The sequence below is a fragment of the Pteropus medius genome, unplaced genomic scaffold, assembly GCF_902729225.1.
Source record: "Pteropus medius unplaced genomic scaffold, Ma_sr-lr_union100, whole genome shotgun sequence".
NCBI lineage: Eukaryota > Metazoa > Chordata > Mammalia > Chiroptera > Pteropodidae > Pteropus > Pteropus medius.
In genome coordinates this window covers 747,359-758,733 of record NW_024352148.1, presented here as the reverse complement: position 1 = coordinate 758,733, position 11,375 = coordinate 747,359, and the positions used below count along the sequence as shown (strand labels likewise).

The following is an 11,375-nucleotide window of genomic DNA, read 5'->3' as shown; positions in this document are numbered from 1 at the left end:
GCGGTCACATAAAGGTGGTAGAGTCTTTTTAAGTCTTTCTGATGTTCTAATAAAAGAGATAAAAGGATAGTTCCGTTTTCATCATTTCTGATATTCGGAATATTAGCCACTTTCTTCTGTAGAAAGTTTTGGGAATTCTTATCTTCTGTTGCCATTTACAGAGGTGAAGTTGCTAATGTGCTACATAAATACCCGTTCCCTAATGTAACTTGACTTTCATCTGCCCTCTCCAGCCTCCTTTCTGTTTTTCTTTTCTTTCTAATCGTTTTATGTTAAAAGTAAAACTTTCTCAGCCACTTCTTGCTTCCTAGAAAATCGCCGTTTGTTAAGTTACTGCAGCTGTGCTCTATGAGCTTCACTTCCTCCTTCTAGAACCATCCTTAGTGGCCTTGTCCTGCATATCTCTCAGGGTTATTGAGAGAATCACGTGACTTCATATGAAGGCACTCTGCACGTCGTAAAGCACCATTGACACTTCATTTATCTCCATGAACTTCATGTGGCCGCATGAAGGTGTCACCTTCTAAAGGCAGGTGTCACATCTGCCGTCCTCTGTGTCACTCTGCCGAGGCTGCTGTCTGCTGCTGACGCTGTGGCTTCTCTCATAGGCAAGTAATGTCCTTGTGTCTCGTTTTGTGAGCGCTGTAGTTCCTACGTGTCTCGGATCATTTTTGAATCCGCATTATTCATTTGGTGATTATACATTATAGCCTAAGAAGGTTGCGAGTTAAAATAATAAAAAAAATCCTGATTCATTTAAGTCGAATTTTTTTCTGACTTTTTTTTTCATTTTCCTAAAACTGTTAAAAGTAAAATCAGCTAAAGTTTTTTTGAGGCGCTTTAAAAACTCACGTGCGGCGTCCCCATTTCACGGTTTCCCTGCAGCGCTCCCTTCGCGTTAACACGCGCACAGTGTCGCTCTTACAGAAATAGACGTGTTCAGGTAAAACGTGTTTCTCCTTCGCTTTTGAAATTGGTCGTGTCTTGATGACAAGAGCGTTGCCATTTTAATAACCAGTCTTCCCAGGCCGCGGGCCGGCTCGCGCGGTGGCGGGGCGGAGCCCCTCCCGCAGTGGCTGCAGTTTCGCGTTCGACTCGCATGCTTGCTGAGTGACCGCTCAGGCGCCATCCCTTGCAGAAGCTGTTTTTCAGGTGAAAATTCAAGAGCTTACTACAGCAGGGAACAAGAACAGCATAAAGAGTCCTATGTTCAGATGTAGCAGAATATCGCCCTGTAAATTCGTGAGTCATGATTCAGCATGTGGCTCTGTGACCTTTCCTCCCAGCTGCCAGCTCTGGGTTACGTGCGGTGGAAACCCCCACAGCGCCCTCCATGCCCGTGTCACATGTCTCAGAAAGAGCCGAGCACAGATAAGAGGGGGGGGAGCAACTGCACTCATCACCCCCGCTGCGTGACCCTTGACCTTCTATGCTTCCCAGGGCCGTGGGGGCAAAGATTCTGTTTTATACCCGCAACCAAAAGCTAAAACACACCAATTACCCATATTGAAAAGAGAAAGATTGTTAATCATGAGAATTGCAAACAAAATTTCTGTTAATTCATTCTACAGAAGTCAGGCAGAGTCTTTCCGATTTTTAAAATGAAGTTATTTTTTCGTTAAAAACCATTTTTCTGTCAGTTCTGCTTGACGGCGGAATGGAGGCTTGCCCTCCTCTGCGCATGTCTGGCCTCCCTGTGGCTCGCCCGTGGCTGAGTCATAAACAGAGTTGCTTTGTGTGCTTATTTTAAAAGGCAGATGTCGGGTAGTCACTTTCCGAAGAGGCCCATTAAAATCAGATGGGTGCATCACAGTTTACTCATGAAGAGAAGGCCATTCATGTGATATCATTCCCTAAGCATGCGTGCTCGAGCAGAGCCTCTATTATACACTCACGAAGTGAAGTGGCCTTTGACTTTTACGTAAAAACACACTCAGCAACTCTCCTCTCCACAGCGGTGCTTCTGGAACTATACCGAGCTTTCAATCCAGTGGCAAATTAATCTTTGATAATTTCAACATCGTTAGCATTTTATTTGGACTTATGCTCGTGGCTGACCACTTGAGTTTTCTTTATCGGGAATATTTTCAGTCATTGAAAACAAAAGTGGCTGAAAAAAAGCAGGACAAACGCAGAGGAGGCGTTCAGCGGTTGGAAGGGGGCCGGCCGGCCTCGCCGAGGGCGGTTCTGGACCAGGCCAGTGTTCAGTACTCGGATCCCTGACGCGTGCTCACGCCTGGACGCTTTAAAACGGACTCAAGCGGAACGCTGGTGCGGGAGAAGAGGCAGCTGCGGCCGCCGCCCGGAGAGTGCGTGTGCGTGTGCGTGTGCGTGTGCATGCGCCATGCAGGAGTTGACAAGTGCCGTGGGTGACCCAGTGGCACTGGTCCGGAGGCCGGCCATAGGCAGGGCGGCGGGAGAGGCTCTGCTGAGGACAGTCGCGAAAGGAGGCTGTGGACAGCCGGGGCTGGGCCAGGGCGGGCTCGGGATCCCCGTTCCGGTGGCTCCGGCCCAGTCGTCGGGCTGCGGGAGGCGTGGGGGCAGCTGTGACGCCGGCTGGGACGGCCACGTGCAGGGAGGCTGCTGCTGCTCCGCGGCTTGAGGTCTCCTGGTTTTGCCCGTAATCTACGGAGATTACGGCTGCAGAGTTAATCCCTCGTTTGCGTTGTCCACGGAAACGCAATGTCACAGTAATCGTGTTTTCTGACCGTAACTCCGTCATAGTGGTAAGAGGCTTTTTGTCGCGACCTCCCGTGGCGAGAGACTGCTTTTAGGTGGAGTACCGTGTGTGCTCGCTCGTGACTGTGTCTGCGTGTTCCGGGGACAGCTTCGGTCACAGTGAATTTACAACAGCGGCGGGTTCAGCTCTGACTCATCTCTGCCCTGCGTTCTAACCCGTTATCGCTTTACTCTTCACAATAATCCTTTGACGTAGGTGCTTTTCTTATCTCCACTTGGAAAAAAAGGGAAACCGAGGGGCCTAGGACTGGAGGGATGTCCCCAAGGTCACAGAGAAGAACTGGTGCCTTCGGAACGGACCCGGTTCCCGCTGACCGCGCAGCTGGCCGCTGCAGACACAGCGCGCCGCACCGGGCAGCTCCCGTGCGTGAGACGCGCACACCGAAGCGCTTCGCCCCGCGGTTCGGTCCGGCGTATCCGCCTGGGTGGCCACCTCCCCAGACAGACATCGAAGGTTTCTGCCCTGCGGGACACCCGACACCCTCCCAGCCTGTAGACGGCCACTCCCTGGCTCCTGTCACCGAAACTGGCCTTGGCCGTGCTCGGACGTTGCATGAGTGTGAGCAGACAGGACGCGCCCGCGGGTGCAGGGGGCGCAGCATCGTGGAGGCTCGTGCGTTGCCTCCTTGCTCGTTCTCCGCCGCTGCCCAGGAGTGTGTCCCACCGAGCGACACGGTGACATGTCAGCCCACCCGCCCGTCTGGGGACAGTCACTTCCTTTCCAGCCCTTGGCTAGTTTCTAGCTTCTTAAGGCTTCAGAAGCTTAGATTGTTGATGTTAAAATTTATTTTCCGGTGTTAGCATTTAAAGTTAAAAATTCCTCTTTAAATACTGAGTTATTTAAACCCACATATTTTTAAAAATTGTTTATTCTGAGGTAATCGTAGATTCATGCGATGATAAGAATTAATACTGAAAGATCCCATGCACCCTTCACGTCGGATTCCTCCGACGGTGACATCTAGCCAGACTTTAGAGCAGTGGCACGGCCAGGAAGTTGACACCGATGCGGCCCGCCAGCCCTGCGTGTGCTCCCGTGTGTGTCGAGGCCTCTGATTCCGCCCCCTCGTGGCCAGCACAGCCGCCAGCACAGCCACCAGCACAGCCGACAGACAGTGAGGAAGGTCCTCTGTCCTCTGGAGTTGCTGCCCGTGCCTCCCCCTGTCCGGCCCAGCCCCCCACAGCCACCGAATCTCCCATCGCCCTGGCTTCGCCACTCGGAGGACGTCGTGTTCCTGGAGCCGTGCAGTGTGTCGCCTTTTGAGACTGGCTTTTTAAAGCTCAGCGTAATGCCCTGGAGACTCGTCCAGTTTATTGCATGTGTGGATGTCGTGACCTTTTTACTCTTCCGTGAGGTCAACCACCCCCGTCAGGACATCCCTGTTGTTCCCGGTTTGGGCCATTATGAAGCTGCTGCGAACATTCGCGTAAAGGTTCGTATATGAGCCTGGATTTCAGTTCTTGGGGACACATGCCCAGGAGGACAGTCGCTGGGCGTCTGGTGATTGCATGTTTACTTTATCAGAAACTGCCAGGCTGTTTCCCAGAGCGGCCGAGCCGTTGCAGTTCCCGCGGCCAGAAGCGATGATCTAGTTCCTCTGCGTCTCACCAGCACTTGTCGCCTGCGTTTAGCCGCTCCGATCAGTGCACAGCGGCGTCTCACTGTGGTTTTGACTTGCGCTTCCTCCAGGGCCAGCCCCGTCGACCCTCTTTTCAAGTCCTTTTCACGGTTCGGTTTCCTTGGTGTTTCCTCTGGAGTCGAACGTTCGCGTCTTTTGCCGTTTTCTGACTGGGCCTTTCGGTTTCCCTCTTGAGCGTTGAGGGTCCCTTCTCTGCTGCGTGGTTTGCAGATCAGTTCTCCCACCTTGTAGCTTGTCGTCTGTGCTCCCAGCAGAGTCTCTTAACTCTGACGAGGTCCAATAGATCGGTTTTTCCTCTAATGGGTAGTGTTTCGGAGTCCAAGCCGAAAACTCTTGGCGTAGCCCTAAATACTGAAAATTTTATTTTTTAAGAAATTTTCTCTTTTGAGTTCAGGTTTTGTGTAAGTGTTAGGCTTAGGCTGAGGTTTCGGTTTTGGCCTGTGTATATCAGGCATCGCTTGTTGGAGAGGCTGCTTCTTCCCCTGAGCTGCTTTTGCGCCTCTGCCCGAAGCCAGCTGGGCACAGCGTGTGCGCCTGTCTCTGGGTTCTCTGTCCCGTCCCACTGGTCTGTGCGCCTGACCCCTCCAGTGCCACGCTCCGGACCACTGTGCATCGTAACTCTCTCTCATGCAGGGCGAGTCTTCCTCCTTTATTTTTTTTCAAAATTCTTTTAGACGTTCTAGAGATTTCTTTCATCAGTGCTTTGTGATTTAGGCACACAGATCCTGTGCGTGTTTTGCAACATTTGTACTCGGTAGCCCGCTTTCTTTAGCAATCGTGAATGGTTTTCTGTTTTAATATCTGTCTCTACATCTTCATTGCTAACATCTGGAGATATGATTATTTGTTGTGTATTGATCTTATATTCTGTGACCTTGATTTTTCTTTCATAGATTCCTTGGGATTTTCTGTGATTTGACATATCTTTAAATGATCCCTCCACTACCTCTGGGGCCAGGGCATAAGCAGCAAGCACAGTCAGGAGGCTATTAAAATAACCCAAACAAGTCTACGGCCACGCCACCCTGAATGTGCCCGATCTCGTCTGATCTTGGAAGCTACGCAGGGTCGGGCCTGGTTAGTACTTGGATGGGAGACCACCTGGGAATACCGAGTGCTGTAGGTGTAAAAAAAACCCAAACAAGAGAAACGGTTGTGTATTGGGCAGTGATTCAGCAGAGAGAAGTGGTTGTGTTCTGATATATTTTGAAGACAGAACCCGTGGGACTCTTTAAGGCAAGAGGAGCTCACGGCTCTCGTAGAATTTTTAGCTACACTTTTGTCCCCCGTTATCCATGGTGCACGAGTTCCAGAACCCCGTTGGCTGCCTGGAACCCGGGGCAGTGCCACACGCCACGTATCCTGTTTTCCTATACGCACAAACCAGTGACAACGTTTAATTCATAAATTAGGCACAGTAACAGTGACCGATAATGAAAAAGGACATTGTAACAGTGCACAGTAAGAAAAGTTACGAGAATGGCGTTGGGGCGTTAATAATAAACCAAGGGCCACTTGAACACAAGCACCGTGATTTGGCCGTGAGATGGGCACCAAGCGACCAGGGCCGGGGAGTGTCCACGGGGAGCCTGTGTACTCCGCACAGAGAGGTGACCCACGTCCCGGGTGGGGCGGAGCAGCATGTTTCGACATTTCATCACGCTGCTCAGAACAGTGCACGATTTAAAACGTATGAATTGTTTAACGAATAGCTTATTTCTGGAATTTTCCATTTAATATTTGCAGGCCACAGTTGACAGTGGCTAACTGAAACCGCGGCTGAGGGGCCGCTGCACTGTTACTGTATCGCCGTTATGTGAGCTGCCTTCCCTAGAGGCAAGAGAATGTCAGCGTGCGCAGACGTTGTAGGGTCCACGGAAGCGTCCTTCAGATCCCAACCACGGTTAGGACTGTCATAAATGAACCGTTACGGGCAGCGCCAGGGCCAAAACTGTTTCCAGTGCTTTGTAGCCTCTCCAGAAATGTGTGTCGGTAGTGAATTTTAAAGTGATTTGTCATAAGCAGATTGAACCTATTAGTAGCTACTAGAAGCTTCTTGTGAACTATTTAGGACAAGGTGGCTTTACTCCACATTAGTGGCTTAGTGAGGCGAAGGACTTGTCCCTCTCCAGGCAAGCTAAGTTTGATGCAGAACACATGCTTAAAAATGTTTTATGTCCTTAAGAGTAATTCGTCTCTATGAATAAAATTCAGCAGGCTACAGTTACAAAGTGAAAACCTAAACATTCTTCATCAAACCTTGTCTCCACTTTGCAAAAATAATCAGTTTCTCTGTTAGTAGTTACCTGAGCATCTTTCCAGAATTGTCATGGGCATTTATCTTTTTTAGCCATTACTTTCTAAAAGAAATAATCAGTTAGATTTTCACAAGTTTTTGATGCTGCTCAACCCGAGACCCTTTGCTATCATTTTCTTTCTTCAAAATTCGTTCCTGGTTTATTTTCATTTAATGAGATTCATTCTCAATCCCACGTCTCAAGCTTATTAAGGAGGATTTTAATGCGTTCTTACTTCTAAATTTTCTCAGAAATGGACATTTGGATAGTAGAAACCCTGAGGAGGAAAGCACAGTCTTTAAATGCAAAAGAAAAGAAAATAAATGGAAAACAGATTTAGCATGCCAAAGCCTGGGAAAGCAATTGGACACCACACTGGTGAAAGAAAAAGAAGTTTTTAAAACCGAAAGAACTGTAGAAGGACGTTCACGCTGCCCAAAGCCGCGGCGGCGCGGAAAGACCGTCACGGCGCTGAGTGCAGGGTTCGAACTAGAAGCCGAGGCGAGGGCGGTGGCAGCACGTCCTCCCTCGTCCCGGGGGCCTGCAGTGCTGGCGCCGGCTTGGTACGGGTGCGAGCCCTGGACCTGTCTCGTCACCCTCGTCACTGCGAGTCGAGTCGCCTCCCCTCCGTTTCGTGGCGGTGCGGAGGGTTCCAGGACGAATGCCCCGCGAGGCGACGCAGTCGCTCAGATTGTTCACTCGCGGTTCCTGTCGGTCCTGTCCGTCTGCGCCGTGAGGGTTGAAGCCGGCGCAGGTTGTCGCGAGTACACTTTGCTGCGTGTCGTTACTTTTGCGCAGTTATTTAAAAAATACTTATCGAAGGCGACGTTTGGCTTAGAGGTGAGCTCCTCATGCTCATGACATGTTCAGTCCTCGTCGAGGACAAGGCGGCATCGATGGAACGGAAAAGCACTTCCTCGGGCGCACGGCCGTGAGCTTGGGCTCTGCAGGTCCCGCTTGACTGTTAAAATCTCAGGCCGTGCTCAGAAATGTAGACTTAGCTTAACAGACAGCAGATTCCGTCGCGACCCATGCGTTTCACTCCCGTCACGGCAAGTGACCGAGATGGGCGGTCCCGGAGCGTGTCGCTGCAGGGGCGAAGTTAGCGGCCTCGCGCCAGAGGCACAGCGGGCACAGTGTGGCCTGTCCTGCTTCCAAGTGTCACGTTTTCCAGAAAAAGGCCTGGGAGCGACGGCTCTCCCCCTGTGACAAGCTGAGCATTTCTAAGTAGGAGGTGTGTATATAGTTCACGGCATGTCCCAAACGCACTTGATCTTGGAAACCTTACCTGTAACATCTGGGACGATGACAGTTCCCCCTGGAAATTAAAACTGAGAAGTAGTTGCTAAAAACATGACTTCCTTCTTGTGAGAAAACAGATTGGAAACAAATATGGTGAACTGCTAGTTTTGGTTTAAATGTGGTGATGGGTGTTTTTTGTTATATTATTTTCTCCCTACTTAAGCTATCACAGAACCACAAACAAAAAGGTAGTCAAGGTGATTCGAGTTTTTGCAGTTTCGGGGTTAGAGAGACAGAGGAGTTGCTGTGAAGAGAGCTAGTGCCTGGTGGTGTGTGGATGCCCCCTGGGACTTTCCCGTTGTCTAATGCCAGGTGAAGGCAGTAATGCATGTCGCCATTGCTGGTGGTTATACCTGCGTGAGCCAAGAGAAAAGCCTCACGTGTGTGCAGCTTCCAGGTGAGCATGCACCTGGGAAAACGCTACTGCCTTCAGCTTAAATTGTAACTCTTTATGACCTTGAACCTAACTCTATAGGTAACGAGTAATTTAAAATAAACACAAACAACCATCGTCCCCCTGGGCCATTCCTGGGCATCCTCAAGTAGGCTGGAGTTCATTGTCAGCTACCCCAGCCTTCCCTCCAGCTTGCTTCTGTCCCTCAGAAATTGGTGACTGTAGCCTCTCCTGCAGAAATCTGTTGCAAGCAGATAAATTCACACGCAGTAAATTTTAAATGTCAGGATGAATAATGAGTTTCATTTCCAAACAATACTCGCATTTTAAGGAAGTTCAAAGACTTACACAGAAATAATGAATTTCTAAAAGTGGAAGTTAAGGGTTCCTTTTTGGTAGAGTGGCGGTGATGTTTTGACAAGGACCTTCCTGTGACCTCTGCAACGCCTCACCTAGAGAGTGCCTGCTCTGCTTAGGAGGCGAATGAACTCGGTACGTGGGAAAATCAAATAAGGAATAAGTATATTTAGTGGAAATGATGCTTATTTTTTTAAATTGCAAATTCGAGACCAATTAGGAATCACACACCCTCTTCACCCTGAAAATCATTTAGTGTTTGGATGTTCTTTATGTGCAGAGGATGGAAGGACAGGGGCTGCGTAGCAGGGTGTCGGTGACGGCCCGGTGACGGGCTCCCAGCAAGCGAACCGCAGGCCACCTCACCGTGGTGGCCGTCACACACCGCTTTGTAGATCGTGTTTTCACGGCTCAATGTAAAGGCCAGCTCCATGCTGGTAGGAGCCTTTGGGGAAAAACCGTGTCGCTGTAAGTCATGTGGTCATCTCAGTTAAGTTTTGCAGTTCTTCGAAGTCAGATTTCATGAGCTCATTTAAAATTTTCTTTTAGTTCAAATAGTAGAGTAGAAATTTGCTCATACCTACACAAGTAGATATTTTAGTTTTAGTATAAATTTTTAATTTCTCGGCATTAAATATTTTCTCTTAAGCTTGTTATGGTTTCCATTGAGACAGTTCTTGTAAAAATGGAAGTTTAACAGCATTATCCATGGCCGTGTTAGTGTTTTTAAAATGTATTGCAGAGGATATGTTGGGAAATTCTAATATGTACATATATTGTACATATATAATCAAGTTTAAATACATACAAAAGCAAAAATAGATAATAAAACAATCGATAATGTGAACATTTTTTATATATTTACAAAATGTGTTTAGATATAGAAATACCTATGTTATATTGAATAAAATAGAAATTAAATTTTTGGGTAAATTTCACTAAAGTTTAAATTCCAAATAAGTATTAGAAGTTTAAACTACTGCAAACAAAACTTGCTGACGACTCCACAGGATTCCTATTTCAGAGAGTCTGAGCGGGGGTGTTTACTACGGGAAACCATTCCAGTCACCCCAGGGGAGACACGGGTCACATGGGGGAGAGCTGGATCTCGGGCGGTTCCGTTCCTCGGTGTGACCTGGCTGCACCCGCAGTCAGCAGCCTTTAACCCTGTCCTTTCTCAGCAGACAGCACACGGTCACCCTCCGCGTCACGCGCACTGCCTCGGCTGGCGTGGAGCGCGGCGTGGCGCGCAGGTGGGCCCGCGCAGGTGTGCATCGGTCCAGGCAGCTCTGCCTGCCTGAACTAGAATCCTTGCTTCGTCTTCCCCAGTGAGCCAGGAGAGGCGTCGCTGGTCGGCAGCGGGGACCGGTGCTGGGGCAGGGTGCGAGCGTGTGTTTCTACAGTGCCGTGGGGCAGGTGACAAAGAGCAAGGTGCTTGCTGTCTCCTGGGGCGGAACATGGGGCCCAGCGATCTCCGTGTTTACGCTGTGGCCCCTGCACCCTGGGGACCGTGGGCGTGCGTGGGGCCGTGCCAGGCCAGGGCTCGAATCCCCACAGCCAAGGTCCAGAGCTGTCGCCTTGCATCAGGACAGTGCATTTTAGCGCATGTCTGTAGCCTCGTAAATAGTCTACGTGTGTGTCACGAATATGTTCGCACTTCTTGAAAATGGCAGGAATTTCCTCACAACTGTGTGAATGAGTCTCGTCAAAGTCCCAGTTTTTAAATGTACCGAAACCTGAGTGTCTCTGGAAGCCTGTGGGCGTGAGGCCCGGTGTGGGCAGAGGTGCCCGTAGGACACCTGGTGCGATTCCTTCTTGGTCTCAGCCAGCACTGCCCTGGAGGCCACCGTGCACGGACACGGCCGGCCCACGCCTTCCCGCGTCTGGGTGCGGGGCAGGCCCACGTGGGGAGCCGCCGCCTGCGTCCCCGCGCCTGGCGTCCCTCTGCGCATCTGGGGCATGGTCGGGTTGGAACGGGTGGGGCTTCTTTGGTTCTGAAGCTCGTACACTGCAGCGACTGTGCACGTATTTTAAATTAAAAATGTGTAGCCTTAAATGACCAAAAACGATCACTGATCTTCATTCTCTGGATTTAAAAAAAACACACACACATTTTTGATTACAGGTAAAATTCCTCTAGAGGAAAAACTGGGTTATTATATAGGTGCCTAGAGGAATAAGATGATTTTGAGAGAATGTAATTTGTTTCAGAGATGATGGAGTGATTTATTCTTAGAAAATAAATAGGAAAATCACTTCCTGTTTTCCTAGCTAAATCAGCTTCCCATGTCGATATTTTTCTGTACTTAAAATTTCACAAAGGTTGATTCCAGTAGAACAGCAGCACGAAAACCCAAACCCCCTTATTCAGCCGGGAATAGGCGTGCTCCTGTGGCGCCGTCCTGCAGGATCAGGCGTCGGGGGTCGGGGGTCACGGGGCGCTGAGACTTCCCCACCCCCGCGGTGAGGGCACCTGTCGTGGCCAGGCTGAAGCGTGTGCACCAGCCATGCAGCCGCTCCTGCCGGTCAGTGGACCCTGCGGGGAGGGGGTGCATAGCCGCCTCTGGGGGGCCCGTCCCCGCGTTCCGACCTCGCACTGCCGGCGCTGGGCCTGGACAGTGAGCTGGGGGACCAAGGCTGGGACAC

The 11,375-nt window shown here is 50.1% G+C and overlaps 1 protein-coding gene and 1 pseudogene across 1 annotated transcript in view; both read left to right on the top strand.

Annotated features, from left to right (window-relative positions):
* Positions 1-11,375, top strand: part of CAMK2D (calcium/calmodulin dependent protein kinase II delta) — a 134,222-nt gene that overhangs the window by 19,614 nt on the left and 103,233 nt on the right. The window lies entirely within an intron of this gene.
* Positions 5,387-5,505, top strand: LOC120589358 (uncharacterized; annotated as a pseudogene).